The sequence below is a fragment of the Schistocerca gregaria genome, unplaced genomic scaffold (assembly GCF_023897955.1).
Source record: "Schistocerca gregaria isolate iqSchGreg1 unplaced genomic scaffold, iqSchGreg1.2 ptg000455l, whole genome shotgun sequence".
Classification (NCBI taxonomy): Eukaryota; Metazoa; Arthropoda; class Insecta; order Orthoptera; family Acrididae; genus Schistocerca; species Schistocerca gregaria.
In genome coordinates this window covers 83,188-106,507 of record NW_026061874.1, presented here as the reverse complement: position 1 = coordinate 106,507, position 23,320 = coordinate 83,188, and the positions used below count along the sequence as shown (strand labels likewise).

The following is a 23,320-nucleotide window of genomic DNA, read 5'->3' as shown; positions in this document are numbered from 1 at the left end:
TGGAAAGAAGGATTGTCGGTATGCTTCTGTGTGAGCTCTAATCTCTCTGATTTTATCCTCATGGTCTCATCGCTAGATATACGTAGAAGGGAGAAATATACTGCTTGACTCTTCGGTGAAGGTATGTTCTCGATACTTTATCAAAAGCCCGTACCGGGCTACTGAGCGTCTCTCCTGCAGAGTCTTCCACTGGAGTTTATCTGTCATCTCCGTAACGCTTTCGCGATTACTAAATGATCCTGTAGCGAAGCGCGCTGCTCTCCGTTGGATCTTCTCTCTCTCTTCTATCAACCCTATCTGGTACGGATCCCACACTGCTGAGCAGTATTCAAGCAGTGGGCGAACAAGCGTATTGTAACCCACTTCCTCTGTTGTCGGATTGCACTTGTCTACATTGAGATTCAATTGCCATTCCGTGCACCATGCGTCAATTGCGCGTCAATCTTACCACGCAGAACTCTAGTGGGAATGTCGGTTATCGCTGAAACAACTGGTTTTCGGCTCACTTTAACCTAATTGTTAAAGCCCGTCACTATTCCAGTGCTTGTAATAACCGATTTTCAGTCTTTTATTTACATTATTTCCTCTAGTAAACGTAGGAATCCTACAAAGATTTAAAAAATTTGACTTTCTCAGTTTCTTGATAAATGGAATCAACACGTAAAATTAAATACTTTTATGATGACCTGCAGCCGTCCAGAACGAAATTAGAATTATATTAATACGGTCAGCTGATCTCGGGTGTCGATATACATCAACGGGGACAGGTGACAATGTGTGCCCCGTCTGGGACTAAAGCCCGGGATCTCTTGCTTACATGGCAGACGCTCTGTCCATCTGAGCCACCGAGGGCACAGACGATAGTGACTGCAGGGACTATCTCGCACAGGCCTCCCGCGAGACTCACATAGTATGTGCACACACTACATTCGTAGTGTCCCACACCAACACACTCATTACTCGTGGAAGACATTCTTACCAAGTGCCGTAACAGTTCGGGGAATACGTGTCCATCTTCACAGAAGAAGGTCATGGCTGGTATTGCCAGAACCATATACGTATATGGATATGGTGTCTGTTCTTTCGGACATAATTTAAAATAAATAGTCAAATAAAACTTTGTCAGCTGTTCGCTGCTTCTCTCAAAATATGGCGAGTGCTTCCGTACTACAGAAAACTGCCAGTATTCTCCTACTGATTTTAGTTTTTAGAAGCTCTGCTCAAAAATTATATTGTAATCGGTTATCACAGCACTATGCGGGAGTTACGTATAGTCCTGCAATAAAGGGTGAATACTTCGGCTGGAGAACTCTTTTTCGTTTTTATTTCTCTGTTTTCAAGGGCTACAAGCAGATAACGGCATACTACGTAGACACAGGCAGCAGATCAGGCACTTTCTATTTTTATCCCGGAAATTTTAACTTTTTTCCTTGTATGATGTTTCAAGTCGACCAAATCAACCCATGTGCTTCACTCGTTACCGCATACCGTAAAATACTTCCAGACTTCCAGATGGTGCCATTCTCTGTTACAACTGACGTTCGACAACAGCGAGAAACTGCGTCCAGTCTCGCGCACTGCTTGTATAACAGGCACAATATTGTCTCGGCAATGCTGGACCAATCCATTTGTTGCTCGTTTCTGTCAGCAGTGTTATTAAAGTGGCATACATCACTTTTCCCATTTATCTGTAATAACGCAGTATTTCAGAGCTATGGAAATCTTACGAATAAAAATTACTCGTCTTTTTTAAAAAAAGGTTTACTTGAAAACAAAAAATTTTACTGCGGCTGCTGTGGCTAATCGATATATCTGTTTTTACGTGGTTATCAGGAAAAAAAAAGATACTTGTTATAACCGAGAGCAAACAAATACCGAAAGACATGGGTTATTCAGAACTAAAATACCCATATCGTTTTAACCGATCGGTTTTTCTATCTCTAAACTGCAGTGTCGCCATAGAAAAGTGTGTCGTTCCATCACTGTCCATAGCAACTTTGAGATATGTAAGTGTTTATGAGCAATATCGGCAAATAGAAACACGAAGAGATAATAAGCATCTGAGCGATAGAATTTATTTCCCGATCAGAAAAGTCGAGTGACAGACAAGACTGAATCACTGTAATAGAAGTTATATGGAAAGCTGTGTAAAGAAAAATTTCCAGTTCTTTCGTGGATTCCAAAATTGAAGCAAATTCCGGGACATCAAGGTGACATAGTCTTATACGGATAGTATTCCATGACTAACGTAATTGGCCCACATACTGTACTGGTATACGGATAATATTACACGACTAACGTAATTTACCTGAAATAATTTACAAACATGTTACTATAACATTCGCTACTACTCATTACGCTAATTCACCTTCAGCCATTAAGCGCAAGCGCAGATCTCAGTTATGATACGTGCGCCATCCAAAAATTTATCAAGGTAGTAACTCAACACAACTACAAATGATCATTGTGTGTAAAATAAATAGAACACTTCATAAGAAGAACATGACAGGTTTGAATCATTCCCACCGCAAAGGATGAAAAATTCAGGCTCGCACACAAGACCACTTGATAACTAACCAGAAATTCCGATTAGTTGTAGCTTTGGTGACAATCGCCATTTTTACATTTTCCCCGTAAACTAGATAATTATGAAACGTTAGCAACTACTCTAAAATATCTGCGGCAACGGCCTTGCCCCTGAGGTTGCATTGGTTCACGTAAGATCACCGAAGTTAAGTGCGTTGTCGGACGTGGTCGGCACTTGAATGGGTGGTCATCCAGGCCGCCATGCGCTCTTGCCATTTTTCGGGGTGCACTCAGCCTCGTGGTGCCAATCGAGGAGCTACTCGACCGAATAGTAGAAGCTCCGGTCAAAGAAAACCGCCATAACGACGGGGAGAGCAGTGTGCTGACCCCACGCCCCTCCTGTTCGCATCCTCCACGGATGATGACGCAGCGGTCGGATGGTCCCGTCCCAGTAGGCCACTCGTGGACTGAAGACGGAGTGCTTACAAAGCAACTACTCTCCAGTGCATGGCCGTACTACTGAGACCTTGATGCCTGGCATCAACAACAGGTAGCAGCACACGAGGTTGGCTTACGCCTACTGCCGAATTTTGAGATCTGTCGTAAGCCTGCGTAAGCACGTGGGGCTTTCCGTCTTAAGTGCAAGCATATCCATTGCGTGTTCTGCCGCGCGACTTGAGTGGAATATTTCATTATTTCTGAAATTTTATAGAAATGTTTTTCGTTGTATATCCTCTCCATCGGTACTGAATTTACTGTAAAATTACTTGCTCACTTTTCGGAACTTCCGTTCATGGTAAATCGATATTATTAGAAGCCGTGGTAGACACGAGTCTAGTGTGCTTCACCTTCAGCACCTTCTGTGTCAGTCTCGGTTCCTATGTCGCTGATTTCACAACTAGCAGTTCGTTGTCTACTGAGTATACTGTCTCTTGTACGACACTATCCCTCCTACACTGAAAGGGGGAGACACAGGAAATTATAGGATTTTTGAAACATGTAGCTATTAAGGTAATTTTGAAGCTAGGCATACGAAAATTTGTATCTGGTTTCTAGGTCAGAAATAAAGAAATATGTGTTCCATTATTACTGGGAATGAAGTGAAATAGCGGGTGAACATTTTATTTTGAGATAAATAATTATGGAATAACTATGAAAGTATTTTTAAGGCTACATCTACGAAAATTGGTATTTGACTTCAAGGTTACAAATAAGAAAATACGTGTTTTAGTGTTTTTGGAAGTTCAACCCCTAAGGGGATGAAATAGAGTGAGCTGGTGCGTTTCTGGCGCCAGTTTCCATCGATCGTTGCTTCGATCTTTGAGTCGCGGTCCAGAGGACACTGCTCCCTAAGCGACTGTAGTAGTTCTCTGCACGGACCCACATCGGGCTTACCGCGCTTACACTGGACACAGTTGCCAACAAATCTCCTGACATCGCGATATAGGTTGGGCCAAAACATGTGTTCCCGAACTCGGTTCTAGGTCTTGTATAGCGCCAAATGACCCCCGACCACCGAATCGTGGATATATCATGCTAACTCGTTCCTGTGGAATAGAGACCTTCACTTCACCACGGTTGTCTCCCCCTTTACACAAGAGCCCCCCGCCCCCCCGAAGGCAACAGGGCAACAGCCAGTAACGACGTCGCCATCCGCCTACTGCTGCCTATTCGGTCCCCACCTGGGGTCCACAGCCTGTTTGCCGGCTGAGTCGCAGAAGAAACCGGGTGTCTCGGAGAGAAGGAAATTCGCTCCAAGATCCGGCTCCACGTGGCCCTTGCCTTCCCCAGACTCTCCCGCGAACATACGGCTAAGAGCGTCGCCAATTCATTGTCTCTGCCCCTAATATGCGGAACCTGGAGATAAATCTTGTCATCTTAACTTCGGCATGACTTTTAGCGAACTTATTAATCAAAGTTTAAGGGCTGGCACTGGGCAAGTAACTGACGGAGGCTCATTTGTTTCAGTTCAGTTGTAATGCTCACCTGTTCTCCAGATAAGGTTGTGTAGTATATGTCTCAGAAAACTCTCTACCCTTGATGTGTGTTGTGTTAGAGATAATTGGCAGCGATCGACGCTAGCATACTGGGAACAGAGCACCACGGCGGCAGAGAGATGTTTAAGGCCATGTCCTCTCCTTTACATCTTCGGTTATGTTGTCACTTTCGCGTGATTCCATCGTTCCGGTGGAGAACTATAGCATCCAAAGTTCAATTGCATTGTCAAGTTGAGTATATTTCTATGTCACTCCCTGTCTCGTGGATCTCTCGTATTGATTTGAATCCTTGGTCTGCTCGCGTCTATCGCCAATTCACACGAAATATTGAAGCAACCTTATTTTAAGGGAATTGTCATATGGTCATGTTCTAGTTGTAATCATTCTAAGAATATTGTTGATTAATCAATTGAGTAAGTAAATTTGAAGGTCGGTTTGGTCAAAATTAAAGTACCTCCTTAATTGCTTTAATCATTTGTATATAGTTTTGTTATGGAAAGTTGGGTAGCCAAACGTTAAAAATTCTGTTTCTTAGGCTTAATCTGTTTCTCTGCTGATTGGAAGTAATGAGAGTTCTGCTGCGCATTCTATGCACATTTGTACTATTTAAGTAAAGCCTTACCTAAGTATATTTACCTAGTCATATCCAAATTTGAAGTTTAACGGGTCTTGTTCCACGTAAATAAATTTATTTATTATTTGTCCATCTGATCTGGCCTTATAAGGCAATCTCTTGTATTTTTGTGATTGTGATTTTATAATGCTTTTGATTGTAATAAAATGTGTAGCAACTACAACGGATTACTATTGTGATTTTGGTGTGTCACTACCACAATCCCATTACATAGAGGATGAAATGTTTCATGAAATATTTAATTATGAAAGCATTTTTAAAGCTAAATATATTTAAACCTGAATTTGGCTTCTCGGTTAAAGTAAAAATAAAAAAAAATTACATGTCTCACTGTTTTTGATACATTCAATTCATAAGGAGGGGGAATATAGGATGAAATGTTTTATGAAAATAATTCAGTGTGAAAGAATTTTTAAAGATAAATCTATGGAAATTCTGTTATTGAAATATACGTGTTTCACTGTTTTTGGAACTACAACCTCCAAGGAGATGCGATAGGGGCACATGTATCCACTCACTCATCGCCTTCCAGCCCAACCTGCAAAGTATACAGACGTGAAATTTGATGAAGGTGTAAATATTACGCTGAAAGCACCATTTAAGAAGAGATTTTTCGAAATTCCACTCCTAAGGGGGTGAAATATGGGTTGAAAAGTTTTTTTAAAAAAAAATATGTCCCTATGTCACTGTTGAAGCTACGACTACAAAACTACGAAAATTGACATTTGGTTTCTCAGCCAGAAACAAAAAAAAAGGTTTTTATCATTTTCCGAAATTCTTTCATTGGGGGGGGGGGGATAGAATAAATAGTGAAGGTTTTTTGAAAATAAATCATTATTAAAGAACTACTAAAGCATTGTTAAAGTTACATCTATGAAAATAGGTAATAGACTTCTCAGTTGGATGTAAAAAGAATGTGTTTCGTTGCTTTTGGAAATTTAACTCATTAATAGAGTGAAATAGGGGATGAAAAGTTTTATGAAATATTTCACTATGAAAGCATTTTTAGAATTAAATGGATGAAGATTTGAATTTGGCTCCTTGGTTCTAAATAGAAGAATACATGTTTAATTGTTTCTGAAAACCTAACTCCTAAAGGGTGTGAGATGTTTCTCAAAATGGTTCATTATGAAAGCATTACTAAATATATCTGACAATTCGTATTCGGCTCCTCTGTTAGAATTTTTAAAAACTATGTGTTTCAGTGGTTTTGGAACTTCGATAGTAAGGGGATGAAAATTTTAATGAAATATTTATTGCGTTATATTAAAATATGTTAAATCTGCATCTATGAAAACCGGTATTTCACTTCTCAGTTATATAAAAGAAATATGTGTTGCGGAATGAAAGATTCTATGGAGATATCACCACAAGAATACAAACGGCTTGATTAACGAAAACCTTCGACTCCAGCTGTCGGCATTGTTTTTTGGTCATTCAGTAAAAGACCATGCTTCAATGGCGTTAAGTTTAGAAAGTGTTGCAGTTTATAAAAGACATAAAAAACGATTAAAGAAAAAAAATCTTTTAAGACCATAAACGGTCTACGCAAGTAAAGAAGCGGATGATAAGTTAGCTCTTTATGCAAATGAGTTGGTCACTTTAAGTTAAGAGACATGTCATGCACCAGGAACCAAATATTATAGTTGCTACGATTGGCTAACGGAAAAGTTTTGCAGAATCACGGGAAATCACTTCTGCAAGTGGCTGAGAATCTCGTAATGGATAAAAATTCTGTACTGAGAATTCCAAGGTGGGAGATGCAAATTCCTCGATTAGGAATTGTTAATCCACATGTGAAACCTGAGTACATAATCCCTGTGACATTTTATCAACGGTGTTCCATAGGGACAGGTTCTCATCCAAAAAGTTCGAAAATTCAATTTCTTTGTAGTTGCATTTTTTTTTAAGGTGTACTTGTCCAGACTCTTGGAACGGAAAGGTTTTTTTTTTAATCCGTGCTTAAAAAAATTTCTACAGCCCATTGTTTGAAGCAGTGTCACGACTGCCATGAGCCGCGCGGGGTATCCGCCATGTCTCAAACACCTTGTCACGGTTCGCGCGGCTCCCCCCGTTGGAGGTTCGAGTCCTCCCTTGGGCATCGTTGTGTGTGTTTGTTGTCCTTAGCATAAGTTAATGTAAGTAGTGTGTAAGCACAGGGACTGATGGTTCAAATGGCTCTGAACACTATGGGACTTAACAATTGAGGTCATCAGTCCTCTAGAACTTAGAACGACTTAAACCTAACTAACCTAAGGACATCACACACATCCATACTCGAGGCAGGATATGAACCTGCGACCGTAGCGGTCGCACGGCTCCCGACTGAAGCGCCTAGAACCGCTCGGCCACATAGGCCGGTCTATCATGTATTCTAGAGAAGCTGCCCGGTCGTCAGTGGCGCCTGTTCTTTCGAGAACAGTTACTATCTTCATATATATGGTTAAACGTTACCCAGCCATTGACCTTCGTCTGTGCGAATGCGCACAGATTGCCCGAAATCTTACGGGAATCGTCACCTTAGTGTGGGCCAGTATTGAGTGGATGGGCAAACACCTATTACGTACATTACGTTTGTGGATTGTGGCCGGTTGGAAATGTTAGTCTCACGGGAAGCGTGTAAGGGATAAATACCTGCAGTCGCGGTATTCATCTGTGTCCTCGGTGGCTCAAATGGATAGAGCGTCTGCCATGTAAGCAGGAGATCCCGGGTTCGAGTCCCGGTCGGGGCACACATTTTCAGCTGTCCCCATCGAAGTATATCAACAACACCTGTCGGCAGCTGAGGGTTTCAATTAACTATCAATTGTGAAGGGGATTCGAAGAACCCTTTGCCAGGCACTTAAATGTGATTTGCAGAGTATCCATATAGATGTAGATCAAAGCTCGTCCCGTGACGCACGTGCACAAAATGATTCATACTGCAAACATACTCGCCGATAACACTGACGAATAACGAGTGCTGCATATCCAGGTTAGACAGATCGGCTTTTCCTGCCAAGAAGAACAGGGAGTTGCTATCTAGGAACAATTCCAGCCCGAGGAAGGGTTGAAAAGTGCTCCTTGGATTGCACACTAAACGTAAATAACGAAAATGCATTTTTGGTAAAAATTGGACAAAGCATAATCCTGTGCTCTCCGTATTGCATTAGCCGTTTTGAATATTGAAAATCTTACTGCAGATTCGTGTTCAGCGACATTAAAAATATACATGTAACCCTCAGTTCATGCAAATCGAAGTAATAATATAACTAAAAGGTTTCCCTAGACGTTGAACTTTTTTTTGGAGAAACAATTTTCTCAGAACGGCATGCAGCATTAACTAAAAATGGTTCAATCTCTTAACTTCTACCTCTGACCCAGAAAAGTAAACACTTTTCTTAGGAGCTTATACCTATAATATATGACACTGATTAATATTAAGTAATTTTTGTGAAGGCATAAGGAGTGAAATAAACCACCCAAAAAATCTAACTCAGAGTTCGAATTAGTACCGTATCGTTAAATTTACGGTTGTTTCATTGCGGTTAGGTATGCGCTCCCATAAATTTTATGTAATATCGACTGATGTTTTCCATTTTCAATTTCAGAGAAGTAATTTAGTATCAACTGATGTCATCCATTTTTGATTTCAGGTAACATCTGAGAGGCCACACTGCACGCAGTCCGCGTGATCAAATCATAATTGCGGGCGCCATTTTTTTTACTGAAAATCTAAAATAAAGCTCATAGTATGATCACTCGTAACTCCCAAACAGATCCTTCAAGTGTATTTTCACTGTCTCAAAAAAAATATATAACATTTTTTGCTCATTTGAATGAGAACCTGGCCGTAACGCCGGAATATAGTCACGAGATTTTTTTCGGAGACGCTGTACGTTCGCGAGAAGAATTTCGTTCTGCGCGTGTCGATGGACATTCTACAGATATTACTGTTTGTGTGTGTGTGTGTACTACTCAGTCGTGCCATTCGAGTGTACATCTTTGCATAGTTTTCCTTTGACGGTGTAAACAGTGTTCGGCTCAGTTGCTAACTGGCCAGTTGAGTGGTTCCGAAGTTGTCGGATGTGCGGTGCGTTCTGTCTGCTAGGATAAAAACAGACTGGCGTGGTGCGATGGCAGAAGCAGACACTGAAGGAGCTAGCTGCTGGGACGCCAGCGAACAATTTATGCCAAGTAAGACGAAGAGAACTATTCTAAAATTACGAGCCGCCTCAATAGTGTTTATCATTAGTAAATCTTGTAGTTGAGACTGCCACCAATCTACAATAACTGACATTTTTGCCTAGAGAGAGATTAGCGAGAAGTACAGGATATCCCCCACACATTGAAATTTTGGTTGTGATGACAGGCCTATGGGCAGTGTAGCCCGAGATCTAAGTTAGGTTGGAAGGGGGTAATTTGATTGAGAGATGTTTACGCCAACGATTATTAATGCCGAGTAAACGTTGTGTAAGCAGATTTCCCTGTAGCGTAGCCTAGTGTTTCCGTCCGCGCCATGTTTAACACACTTTCTCTGGCTGTGTACAAAAGTCGCACAACAGCGACGAAAACTACGTTTCTGGTGGGGGGACGGGAGAGTTCCCTATGTAACTTTCACTACAAATTTTAGTAACCGCCGAAACTAGCCGAATTAGAAGCGTAATTTTAACTATATTTCCGTTTGTGGGAAAATAGTGATTCTCCTCTTTCGGCAGCAACTGTAATATGTAGGCGACTTATTAGTTTCTTTTTTTTTTTTTTTTAAACTCTGAATCATGATCTCAGTAGACGCAGTGCTTTTTACGTTGCTTGATCCGTGGTCGATAGTAAACAATGCAATGTATTGGTAAACTCTTTGAAGTGTGACGCGTGTTGCATAGACGGCGTCTGCAATGTTCGTAAGGCCAAGCTTGTATATATTCTGTGTCTGTTTAATTAAGGCGAGGAGGATAATGTTCAAGGAGCACTGCATTAGCAGTCTATGGAGAAATTGAGAATCTGGATCTGACGAACGGCATGCTCGGGCAGTTCGTGCTATTATGTTGACCACTGCGTAATTCGGACACAGTGATCATTGCCTCTCCCTAGTAACCAGGAGACTCGGGTGGTAATCCTGGTTTGGCACAAATTTTCAACAGTGCCTATTGTCAGATAATTTTATTAGTGGTCCGGTCTTAAATTGTGTTTTGTTCACGAAACGTCGTTTAGCTTTTTCATGGATAACAGCTTTGGAAAGCGTACAGTCTGTACAGGTTACATTGATAATCACACGTCGTTAGTCCAAGGCAACTACAGCTACATAGTTTTACCAAGAACTTCTTCGTAGGTAGTTTCCCTGTAGTGGTATTTTGTTTTAGTATTTATAGACTGTAGGCTTGGATGAAATATGAAACACATATCCGAAGTTTCTGTTGATGCTGTAGATCCTGTTTTTATCCGTGCTAGGGGCACTAACACTTCATCAAATACTGGAGGACACAATTTGCCTCGAGATTTAGCAATTTTTCGTAATATAGGCCTAGCTTCGATATATTTTTCTCTAATTGTTGTTTGGATTTAATCTTAAAACACACTAACTTTTCCACCAGTTATTCTATATGTGGTTTCATCCCTTTCGTAGCATAGAGTTCCTAAACGGTCGATAATATTAATAATTTCCTTTCTCACTTTGATTTTCTGTAGAATCTCCTGTTTGTGGTTATTGCTAACCTGTTTCACATTCTCACTTTTATTATTTTTCTTGTTTTGTGACTGGAAGCCAAATTTTCTTTGAATTCAGTCTTTAATTCTGAAACAGTTTCAGTTAAAGGTCAAGTGAAGATGGCGATCTATTTGAGGAGAATGGTTAGGAGATCTTTTATATTAGACGTACACAGGTCATTGAGATCCTTATCTATATAAAATTACTTCGAGTTTGATGTAGCCCATTCTCTTGTCATGATGTCGGTTGTATCGTAGCGTATTGTCTCGATTAGGTTGGATATTTTGATTGAGAGTTGCAGAAGTCCACGAAAGTGATTACGAAGTCAAGACTATACTAACAGAACGATGTGTAGCGTAGACCAAAACGCTCTTTCTGTCCTTTTAAAATCTCTTTTAATTAAAAATAACTAAAGCTGCAAGATACAATCACAAAAACTGTTTTATGTAATACAGAAATCCCAGACTATTGTTGTGTACGTACACTAATTTTTTGTCACTGAATATATATTTTTTACTCATTTGCTGGATTCCAGTTTCCCGCTTTTTGCGGCGAAAACCCTTTCCCTGCGAAGGGCCCAATAGCATGTCGGTTATATTCGCGACTTTATCGACGATCAGTAATTTCATATAGTCTATCCACCGGCGTCATTGTTAACATCGAATATAGATTTAAGTATTAGGAAGGCCAATATGAACCTAACGCATGGGTAGGTCTAATGATGAATAAAAAAAAAATCCGAATGCCGGTTAGCTACTACAAGCAGCACAGTGAACGCGTTATTGTGGCCAAGATAGACATGAAGTCCACACCTACCATAATCTTAAAAGTAGTCCGCAGATGAGGAAGAAATTGATGAAATGTGTGATGAGATAAAAGAAATTATTCAGATAGTGAAGGGAGATGAAAATAGAATAGGCACAAGTGATTGGAATTTGATAGTAGAGAAATGAAGAAAAGGAAACGTAGTAGGTGAGTATGGAATGGTGGTAAGAAATGAAAGAGGAAGCCGCCTGGTAGGTTTTTGCCCAGAGCATAACTTAATCATCGCTAACACTTGGTTCAAGAGTCGTGAAAGAGCGTTGTATACGTGGAAGAGACCTGGAGATACTGCAAGATTTTAGATAGATTATATAAAGGTAAGAAACCAGGTATTAAATTGTAAGACTTTTCCAGGGGCAAATGTGTACTCTGACCACAATCTATAGGTTATGAACTGTAGATTAAAACTGAAGAAACTGCAAAAATGTGGGAAATTAAGGAGATGGGACCTGGATAAACTGAAAGAACCAGAGGTTGTACAGAGTTTCAGGGAGAGCATAAGGGAACAATTGATAGGAATGGGGGAATGAAATACAGTAGAAGAAGAATGGGTAGCCTTGAGGGATGAAGTAGTGAAGGCAGCAGAGGATCAAGTAGGCAAAAAGCCGAGGGCTAGTAGGAATCCTTGGGTAACAGAAGAAATATTGAATTCAATTGATGAAAGGAGAAAATATAAAAATGCAGTAAATGACGCAGGCGAAAAGGAATACAAACGTCTCAAAAATTAGATCGACATGAAGTGCAAAATGGCTAAGCAGGGATGGCTAGAGGACAAATGTAAGGATGTAGAGGCGAAAATCACCATGGGTAAGATAGACACCGCCTACAGGAAAATTAAAGTGACAGCATAGATCGAGGTGGTGGGATCACTCATGGGAAAATTCCTGCAGTAGTTGATGTTAGAGCTGCACCAGTCAGCTGATAGGTCTTCCTGCTTAAGGGAAGTCTCTCTAACAAAAGATCCACTTTTGACAAAGCTTAAGTATCCAAGTAATGAGAGAATTAGTATATTTCATCAAAATATACAAGATGTTAGAGATAAAGTTAGTGAACTGCTTATAGATGTTGACTCTGAAATTATTGGTATATTTGAGCACTTCTTAAATAAGGAGATAATTCAGAGGCTTCCTTTACCAGAATACAGGTTAGTTGGCAGCTTTTCTAGGAGCTCTTTTCGGTGTGGGGGAGTAGCCATGTATGTGAAAAACAGCATCCCATTAGAGTCAATTGATGTTTCTAAGTACTGCACTGAAAAGGTGTTAGAATGTTGTGAAGGTATGGTTAAATTTAATGGAGCTAAACTTCTAATTGTTATTTATAGAGCCACAGACGCCAATTTCACAACATTTTTGCTAAAGCTAGAGGAGGTTTTTGGTACACTTTGTAGGAAATACAAAAAATTATTTATATGTGGTGATTTCAATATTAATTGTAAAGTGATTGTGCAAGTAAAAGGATGCTGGTAGATCTCCTTAATTCATATAATCATATGTAAACTGGTATGGCAAAGTGGTATGCAGATAGAATAGCTACGTCTCAGGATACAATTAAAGCCATATGGTCAGTCGTAAATGAAGTGGCTGGTCTGTAGAGACAGGTCGACGATATAGAATCAGTGCGTAGTGGGAATGTTCGTGTTACTGATAAGTCGCATATATGTAGAGTATTTAATAATCACTTTCTGAAGGTACCAGGTGAACTAAATAGAAACCTAGCCCCAACAGGCAATCATATAGCGCTCTTAGAAAAAAGTGTTCCGAGACTGTTACCCTAAACGGTCCTCCATGATACTGACAAGATGGAGATTGAGTTAATAATTAAATAACTAAAGACCAAGAACTCTCATGGATATGGCAGGGTATCTAGCAGAATACTGAAGTATTGTTCTGTGTATGTTGGCCCAGTACTTAGCCATATCTGTGACTTTTCCTTTAGCGGTGGTCGGTTTCCTGACCGATTAAAGTACTCTCTACTGAAGCCACTTTATAAAAAGGGAGACAAGGATAATGTTGACAACTTTAGACCTATTTCAATGCCATCGGTGTTTGCTAAAGTTATCGAGAAGGTTGTATATACAATGTTACTGGAGCATTTAAATTCACATTATTTGCTGTCAAATGTACAGTTTGGTTTTAGAAATGGTTTAACAACTGAAAATGCTATATTCTCTTTTCTCTGTGAGGTTTTGGACGGATAAAATAAAAGGTTGCGAACGCTAGGTGTTTTCTTTGATTTAACGAAGGCTTTTGACTGTGTTGACCACAAAATATTACTGCACAAGTTGGACCATTATGGAGTAAGGGAGTAGCATACAATTGGTTCCCCTCTTACTTTAAGAACAGAAAGCAGAAGGTAATTCTCTGCGATATTGAGAGTGGTAGTGATAATCATTCGCAATGGGGCTCTGTTAAGAGGGCATTCCCCCAAGGGTCGGTTCTGGGGCCACTGCTGTTTCTTACTTATATAAATGATATGCACTCTAGTATTACAGGTGATTCAAAAATATTTCTGTTTGCTGATGACACCAGTTTGGCAGTGAAGGATCTTGTGTGTAATACTGAAACAGTATCAAATAATGTAGTTAATGGAATAAGTTCATGGCTTGTGGATAACAATTTGATGCTAAATCACAGTAAGACTCAGTTTTTGCAGTTTCTAATTCACAATTCAACAAGGACCGATATTTTGATCAGACAGAATGGGCATGTTATAAGCGAGACGAAACAGTTAAAGTTCCTAGGCGATCGGATATATAGTAAGCCGTTGTGGAAAGCCCATGTCCAGGATCTTGTCCAGAAACTAAAATGCTGCTTTAGTTACCATTAGAACAGTATCTGAAATTAGTGACAGTTCAACATGGAAAATAGTCTACTTCGCATATTTTCACACGCTTAGGTCGTATGGTATTATATTCTTTGGGTAATTCTTCTGATTCAAAAAGGGTATTTTTGGCTCAAAACGGGCTGTTCGAGCTATATGGGGTGTAAGTTCGAGAACCTCTTGTTGGCCCCTATTCAATAGTCTGGGAATTCTGACATTGCCCTGACAGCATATATTTTCTTTAATGTAGTTTATTGTTAGCAGTATTAGCGTATTCCCAACAGTTAGCAGCTTTCAATCAGTTAATACTAGGCACAAATCAAATCTGTATGTGGAATGCACTTCCTTGACTCTTGTGCAGAAAGGAGTGCAGTATTCTGCTGCATCCATTGTCAATAAGCTACCACAAGAACTCAAAAATCTTAGCAGTAGCCCAAAATCTTTTAAGTCTAAACTGAAGAGTTTCCTCATGGCTCACTCCTTCTATTCTGTCGAGGAGCTCCTGGAAGAGCTAAAAAATTATGCAAATTTCAGTGTTACGTAGTTAATTTTCTTTATTTAAACTTACGACTTGTCGCCTTAATATGTTTTTATATTTCATTTTATCTGTTTCTACTATCGTGTTATAATTTCATGTATTGACTCGTTCTATGACCATGAAGATTTCTCCTTAATATGGTCCCACGGAACAATAAATAAATAAAAATAAAAGCTTTGGAGAAAAGAGATCCACTTGTATGCATATCAAGAGCTCAGATGGAAACCCTGTTATAAGCGAAGAAGGGAAAGCAGTAAGGTGGAAGGAGTATATAGAAGATCTATACAAGGGCAATGTGCTTGAAAACAGAATTTGGAAATGGAAGAGCATGTAGATAAAGATGAAATAAGAGATGATATACTGCGTGAAGAGTTTAGCAGAGCAGTGAAAGACCTACGCCGAAACAAGGCCCCGGGAGTATTCAACATTCCATTATAACTACTGACACCCGTGGGAGAGCCAGCCCTGACTAAACTCTACCATCTGATGAGCAAGATGTATGAGACAGGCGAAATACCGTCAGACTTCAAGAAGAATATAATAATTCCAATCTCTAAGAAAGCAGTTGTTGACAGATGTGAAAATTACCGAACTATTTGTTTAGTAAGTCACAGGCGCAAAATACTAAAGCCAATTCTTTACAGCCGAATGGAGAAACTGGTAGAAGCCGACCTCGGGGTATACCAGTTTGGATTCCGTAGAAATACTGGAACACATGAGGTAATACTGACCCTACGTCCTCTCTTAAGAGCTAGATTAAGGAAAGGCATACCTACGTTTCTAGCGTTTGTAGACTTAGAGAAATCTTTTGACAATGTTGACTGGAAAACTCTTTCAAATACTGAAGTGGCAGTGGTAAAATGCAATGAGTGAAAGGCCATTTACAATTTGTACACATACCAGATGGGAGTTGCAAGAGTCAGGGGGCATGAAAGGGAAGCAGTGGTTGGGAAGGTAGTGAGATGCGGTTCTAGTCATTCGCCGATGTTATTCAATCTGTTTATTGAGCAAGCAGTAAAGGAAAAAAAGAGAAAAATCGAAGTAGGAATTAAAATCTATGGACAAGAAATTAAAACCTTGAGGTTCGCTCATGACAAAATTCTGTCAGAGACATCAAAGGACCTGGAAGAGCAGCTGAATGGAGTGGAGTGTCCTGAAAGAATGATATAAGATGATCATCAATAAAAGCAAAACGAGGATAATGGAATGTAGTCGAAACATGTTTGGTGATGCTGAAGGAATTAGATTAGGAACTGAGACACTTAAAGTAGTAAAGGAGTTTTGGTATTTGGGGAGCAAAATAACTGATGACGGTCGAAGTATAGAGGATATAAATTGTATACTGGCAATGGCAAGGAAAGTGTTTCTGAAGAAGAAAAACTTGTTAACATTGAGTATAGCTTTACGTATCAGGAAGTGTGTTATCCGAGTATTTGTATGGAGTGTAGCCATGTATGGAAGTGAATCATGGACGATAAAGAGTTTGGATAAGAAGAGACTAGAGGCTTTAGAAATAAGGTGCTACAGAAGAATGCTGAAGATCAGATGGGTAGATCACTTAACTAATGACGAGGTATTAAATAGTATTGGGGAGAAGAGAACTTTGTGGCACAACTTGACTACAAGAAGGAATCGGTTGGTAGGACACGTTCTGTGGCATCAGCGGATCACCATTTTAGAATTGGAGGGCAACGCGGAGGGTAAAGGTCGAGGAGGGAGACCAGGAGATGAATACACTAGCAGATTCAGAAGGATGTAGGTTGCAGTGCGTATTGGGAGATGGCGCTTGCACATGATACAGTAGCATGGAGAGCTGCATCAAACCAGTCTCTGGACTAAAGACCACAACAACAACAATAAGAAGGCATCTGTCTCATGTGTACCCTTCAACAGAGATAGGACAGACAAGACGGTTAGATTAGACTATATGTATTTTCGGTTGCAAATGATCCATAATGAGGAGATGCTCAGTGGGAAACTAATATGCTAATTTACCTTCCACAGATCGCAAGTGGACTGATCATCGACGTGAAATGAGGGATGAAAATTTAAACGTACTTCTGATCGTACTCGTATTATTTGACACCCTCCCCCCCACTCTCTCTCTCTCTCTCTCTCTCTCTCTCTCTCTCTCTCTCTCTTTCTAACTCACTCACTCTCAATCGCTCACGCCCTAGTTCTACTAAAAAATTCAATTCATTAATGGTGTCGGAGGAGATGGTTAAATAAATCCTTTAGGCTGCTGTTAAACTGAATTTTGACAGTAGTAAAACTTTTATGGCTGCTGACAAGTTATTGAAAATTCGTTTTCGAGACTTTCTTGCACCAAAGTAATTAACTTCCAAATTTTTGTGGAGATTATTCATGTTTCTAGTAAGGAGTGCATGCAATGCGCTGTTGATTTGAAAATAATAATTTGACACAAAAGAAGCTCCTAAGTTGATGTGATACCCAGTAAGAAGCAGTACAAATCAAGTTTTTGTTAACGATTATTGACTTTTTAGCCGGCTGTGGTGCCTTGGACATGAGCTAGGACCTTAAGATTTTGCATGAAAGGAGGACAAGCAGCCGCGTTGCACGGGAGAATGTGAAAAGTGTTCATATGTAGTAAAAACCTGTAAAATCCGCCCGTTTTTGTCTTATGCTATCGAATCGACTTAAAGCCAGATCGTCTCTTTGGCCGCTCTTCTCTACGAAACGGTTACACTTATCGTCTGCAAAGCTATGTTGCGTGCTGCGGTATCCGGAGACACTGAAAGCACCATAGTAGAACACAGACGAAGCTTCCAAGTTGATGTAATAGCCAGTAAGAAGCAGTACAATTCAAGTTTCAGTTATCGATTATTGACTTCCAAGCCGGCTTTGCTGTCTTGGACATGAGCTAAGACCTTACGATTTTGCATGAAGGGAGGTCTACCAGCCACGTTGCACGGGAGAGCGTGAAAAGTGTTTATATGTAGTAAAAACCTGAGAAATCCGCCCTTTCGTGTCATTTGCTATAGAATCGACTTAATGCCAGATCGTCTCTTAGGCCGCTCTTCTCTATGATACGGATACACTTGTGGTTGTCTTCAGTCCTGAGACTGGTTTGATGCACCTCTCCATGCTACTCTATCCTGTGCAAGCTGCTTCATCTTCCAGTACCTACTGCAACCTACATCCTTCTGAATCTGCTTGGTGTATTCATGTCTTGGTCTCCCTCTACGATTTTTACCCTCCACGCTGCCCTCCAATGCTAAATTTGTGATCCCTTGATGCCTCAAAACATGTCCTACCAACCGATCCCTTCTTCTAGTCAAGTTGTGCCACAAACTTCTCTCCAATCCTATTCAATACCTCCTCATTAGTTACGTGATCTACCCATCTAATCTTCAGCAATCTTCTGTAGCACCACATTTCGAAAGCTTCGATTCTCTTCTTGTCCAAACTAGTTATCGTCCATGTTTCACTTCCATACATACTTTTATAAACGACTTCCTGATACATAAATCTATATTCGATGTTAACAAATTTCTCTTCTTGAGAAACGCTTTCCTTGCCATTGCCAGTCTGCATTTTATATCCTCTCTACTTCGACCATCATCAGTTATTTTACTTCCTAAAGAGCAAAACTCCTTTACTACTTTAAGTATCTCATTTCCTAATCTAATTCCCTCAGCATCACCCGATTTAATTTGACTACATTCCATTATCCTCGTTTTGCTTTTGTTGATGTTCATCTTATATCCTCCTTTCAAGACACTGTCCATTCCGTTCAACTGCTCTTCCAAGTCCTTTGCCGTCTCTGACAGAATTACAATGTCATCGGCGAACCTCAAAGTTTTTATTTCTTCTCCATGAATTTTAATACCTACTCCAAATTTTTCTTTTGTTTCCTTTACTGCTTGCTCAATATACAGAATGAATAACATCGGGGAGAGGCTACAACCCTGTCTCACTCCTTTCCCAACCACTGCTTCCCTTTCATGCCCCTCGACTCTTATGACTGCCATCTAGTTTCTGTACAATTTTTAAATAGCCTCTCGCTCCCTATATTTTACCCCTGCTACCTTCAGAATATGAAAGAGAGTATTCCAGTCAACATTGTCAAAAGCTTTCTCTAAGTCTACAAATGCTAGAAACGTAGGTTTGCCTTTTCTTAATCTTTCTTCTAAGATAAGTCGTAAGGTCAGTATTGCCTCACGTGTTCCAACATTTCGACGGAATCCAAACTGATCCTCCCCGAGGTCCGCATCTACCAGTTTTTCCATTCGTCTGTAAAGAATTCGCGTTAGTATTTTGCAGCTGCGACTTATTAAACTGATTAGTTCGGAAATTTTCACATCTGTCAGCACCTGCTTTCTTTGGGATTGGAATTATTATATTCTTCTTGAAGTCTGAGGGTATTTCGCCTGTCTCATACATCTTGCTCACCAGCTGGTAGAGTTTTGTCAGGACTGGTTGTCCGAAGGCCGTCAGTAGTTCTAATGGAATGTTGTCTACTCCGGGGGCCTTGTTTCGACTCAGGTCTTTCAGTGCTCTGTCAAACTCTTCACGCAGTATCGTATCTCCCATTTCGTCTTCATCTACATCCTCTTCCATTTCCATAATATTGTCCTCAAGTACATCGCCCTTGTATAAACCTTCTATATACTCCTTCCACCTTTCTGCCTTCCCTTCTTTGCTTAGAACTGGGCTGCCATCTGAGCTCTTGATATTCATACACGTGGTTCTCTTCTCTCCAAAGGTCTCTTTCATTTTCCTGTAGGCAGTATCTATCTTACCCCTAGTTAGATAAGCTTCTACATCCTTACATTTGTCCTCTAGCCATCCCTGCTTAGCCATTTTGCACTTCCTGTCGATCTCATTTTTTAGATGTTTGTATTCCTTTTTGCCTGCTTCATTTACTTCATTTTTATATTTTCTCCTTTCATCAATTAAAATCAATATTTCTTCTGTTACCCAAGGATTTCTAGCAACCCTCGTATTTTTACCTACTTTATCCTGTGCTGCCTTCACTACTTCATCCCTCAGAGCTACCCATTCTTCTTCAACTATGTTTCTTTCCCCCATTGCTGCCAATTGTTCCCTTATGCTCTCCTTGAAACTCTGTACAACCTCTGGTTCTTTCAGCTTATCCAGATCCCATGTCCTTAAATTCCCACCTTTTTGCAGTTTCTTCAGTTTTAACCTACAGGTCATAACCAATAGATTGTGGTCAGAGTCCACATCTGCCCCTGGAAATGCCCTAGAATTTAAAACCTGATTCCTAAATCTCTGTCTTACCATTATATAATCTATCTGATACCTTTTAGTATCTCCAGGATACTTCCATGTATACAACCTTCTTTTATGATTCTTGAACCAAGTGTTAGCTATGATTAAGTTAAGCTCTGTGCAAAATTCTACCAGACGGCTTCCTCATTCATTTCTTAGCCCCAATCCATAATCACCTACTATGTTTCCTTCTCTCCTTTGTCCTACTGACGAATTCCAGTCACCCATGACTATTAAATTTTCGTCTCCCTTCACTACCTGAATAATTTCTTTTATCTCATCATACATTTCATCAATTTCTTCATCATCTGCAGAGCTAGTTGGCATATAAACATGTACTACTGTTGTAGGCATGGGCTTTGTGTCTATCTTGGCCACAGTAATGCGTTCACTATGCTGTTTGTAGTAGGTTACCCGCATTCCTATTTTCCTATTCATTATTAAACCTATTCCTGCATTACCCCTATTTGATTTTGTATTTATAACCCTGTATTCACCTGACCAAAAGTCTTGTTTTTCCTGCCACCGAACTTCACTAATTCCCACTATATCTAACTTTAACCTATCCATTTCCGTTTTTAAATTTTCTAACCTACCTGCCCGATTAAGGGATCTAACATTCCACGCTCCGATCCGTAGAATGCCAGTTTTCTTTCTCCTGATAACGACGCCCTTTTGAGTAGTCCCCGCCCGGAGATCCGAATGGAGGACTATTTTACCTCCGGACTGTTTTCCCAAGAGGACGCCATCATCATTTAACCATACAGTAAAGCTGCATGCATTCGGGAAAAATTGCTGCTGCAATTTCCCCTTGCTTTCAGCCGTTCGCAGTACCAGCGCAGCAACGCCGTTTTGGTTAATGTTACAAGGCCAGATCAGTCAATCATCCAGACTGTTGCCCCTGCAACTACTCTTCAGGAACCACACGATTGTCTGGCCTGAAACGGTTACACTTATCGTTGTCAAAGCTATGTTGCGTGCTGCGGTATCCGGAGGCACTGAAAGCACCATAGTAGAACACAGACGAAGCTTCTAAGTTGATGTAATAGCCAGTAAGAAGCAGTACAATTCAAGCTTTAGTTATCGATTATCGAGTTTTAAGCAGGCTTTTGTGTCTTGGACATGAGCTAAGACCTTACGATTTTGCATGAAGGGAGGTCTACCAGCCACGTTGCACGGGAGAGCGTGAAAAGTGTTCATATGTAGTAAAAACCTGAGAAATCCGCCCGTTTTGGTCTTATGCTATCGAATCGACTTAAAGCCAGATCGTCTCTTTGGCCGCTCTTCTCTATGAAACGGTTACACTTATCGTCTACAACGCTATGTTGTTTGCTGCGGTATGCTTACACACTAGAAGCAAAATTGTAGAACACAGAAGAAGCTTCCAAGGTAATGATATAGACAGGAAGAAGCAGTACTATTCAAGTTTTAGTTATCAATTATTGACTCCTAAGCCGGCTTTGCTGCCTTTGACATGAGCCAAGAACTTACAATTTTGTATGAAGGGAGGTCTACCAGCAACGTTTCACGGGAGAGTGTGAAAAGTGTTCATATGTAGTAAAAACCTGAGAAATCCGCCCGTTTTTGTCATTTGCTATCGAATCGACTTAATGCCAGATCGTCTCTTTGTCCTCTCTTCTCTATGAAACAGTTTCACTTATCGTCTGCAAAACTATGTTGCGTGCTGCGGCATGCGGAAACACTAAAAGCACCATAGTAGAACACAGAAGAAGTTTCTAAGTTGATGTAATAGACTGTAAGAAGCAGTACAATTCAAGTAATCAGAAACATTGAAATTAAGTAAGTCCAAATGTTCAGATTGGTTTTTTAGGTCCGATTTTCTCAACAACTTGGTGATCAAACCAGTATATCAGTCCGGAACAAGGACAAAATATTTCCACACTTCTGGAACGAAGGCACAAACGTTTTGCCCAAAATAGTCATTTTTTGTTAACTTGCAAGTATGTGTGAAGGAAGGAATTGGTGTGTAGTCTAGTCAAGTAACCACTCCAATTTTACCTGAATGATAGAATGAGATACTGTTATACAGTAGCTTCCAGAATTCAGAAGGTTACTGAAGTGTATCTAAAAAAAAGAGGAACTATCCAATATTAAAAACTCTTGTGTCACGAATAATATATATAAAGCAATTGATTTAGTAACAGATGTTGATGAGAACTCAGAGCTTGTATGTATGAAACGTAAAAGGAGACCTCTGTAGGAAAAACAAATTAAGTTTTCGAAAAAACCAAGTGATTTTGTAAAGAAACGAAGACTTTCTCTTCTTATGATTCACTTCTGTTTTGACATTCGATGTACTAAGAGGAGGGTTGCCGAAATTCCTACGTCTTATTTTTTTTATGGAATAATAAGATTATCATTCATAAATATCGGTCTCTGCAGTTATTGTAGTGAACCTTTTAATACTACCGCTCTGAACTACTTAAATGATTTTATACTTTTTAGGTAGATGTATCATGAAATTGTGGTCACGTTATTTGAAAGCAAGATGAACGACATACTTAAGCGGCACATTGCGATAAGCAATTATTCTCCATAGGTCGGACCTGAAGGCCTGTTTTCAGGAAGACCAGTAGATCATTGACAGCAGTGTCGTGCAGTCAACGAGCCTTAAAACAGCGGTTGACGATGGTGTTCAGTAACACCAGGATCTCATACATTGAAAGAATGTAACAGAGTTGGCATAGAGGGTAAATAATAGTAATGGTCCAGTAGATTACAAAGGTTAATTATATATATATGCGCGTACGGATACTGCCACAGAAAGGACACGTTACAAATATGATGCCACGGTGGGGTTAAACTCATAATTATGCGCAGATTATTTTTTTTCATTTATTTGAATATTTCTCTCACTTTTAACTACCCATAAGGAAAGAAACGTTACAGTGGACGCTAGTGTGCCATCTTTCTTGCTGAAGTGGAATATCGCGTTTATTAAATTTTCTTGATAGCTTAACTGAAACTGTTTTCCCTATCCCAGCGAATTGCTGGAAAGTCCGCCCTGAGAGTTCTCTGTCGAC

General features: G+C 40.0%; 1 non-coding gene across 1 annotated transcript; it reads left to right on the top strand.

The window, feature by feature from the left end:
- The first annotated feature begins 7,815 nt into the window (after nt 1-7,815).
- Trnat-ugu (transfer RNA threonine (anticodon UGU)) lies at nt 7,816-7,889 on the top strand. The gene has a single exon. It is a non-coding gene; the product is annotated as a tRNA-Thr (tRNA).
- The last annotated feature ends 15,431 nt before the right edge of the window (nt 7,890-23,320 follow it).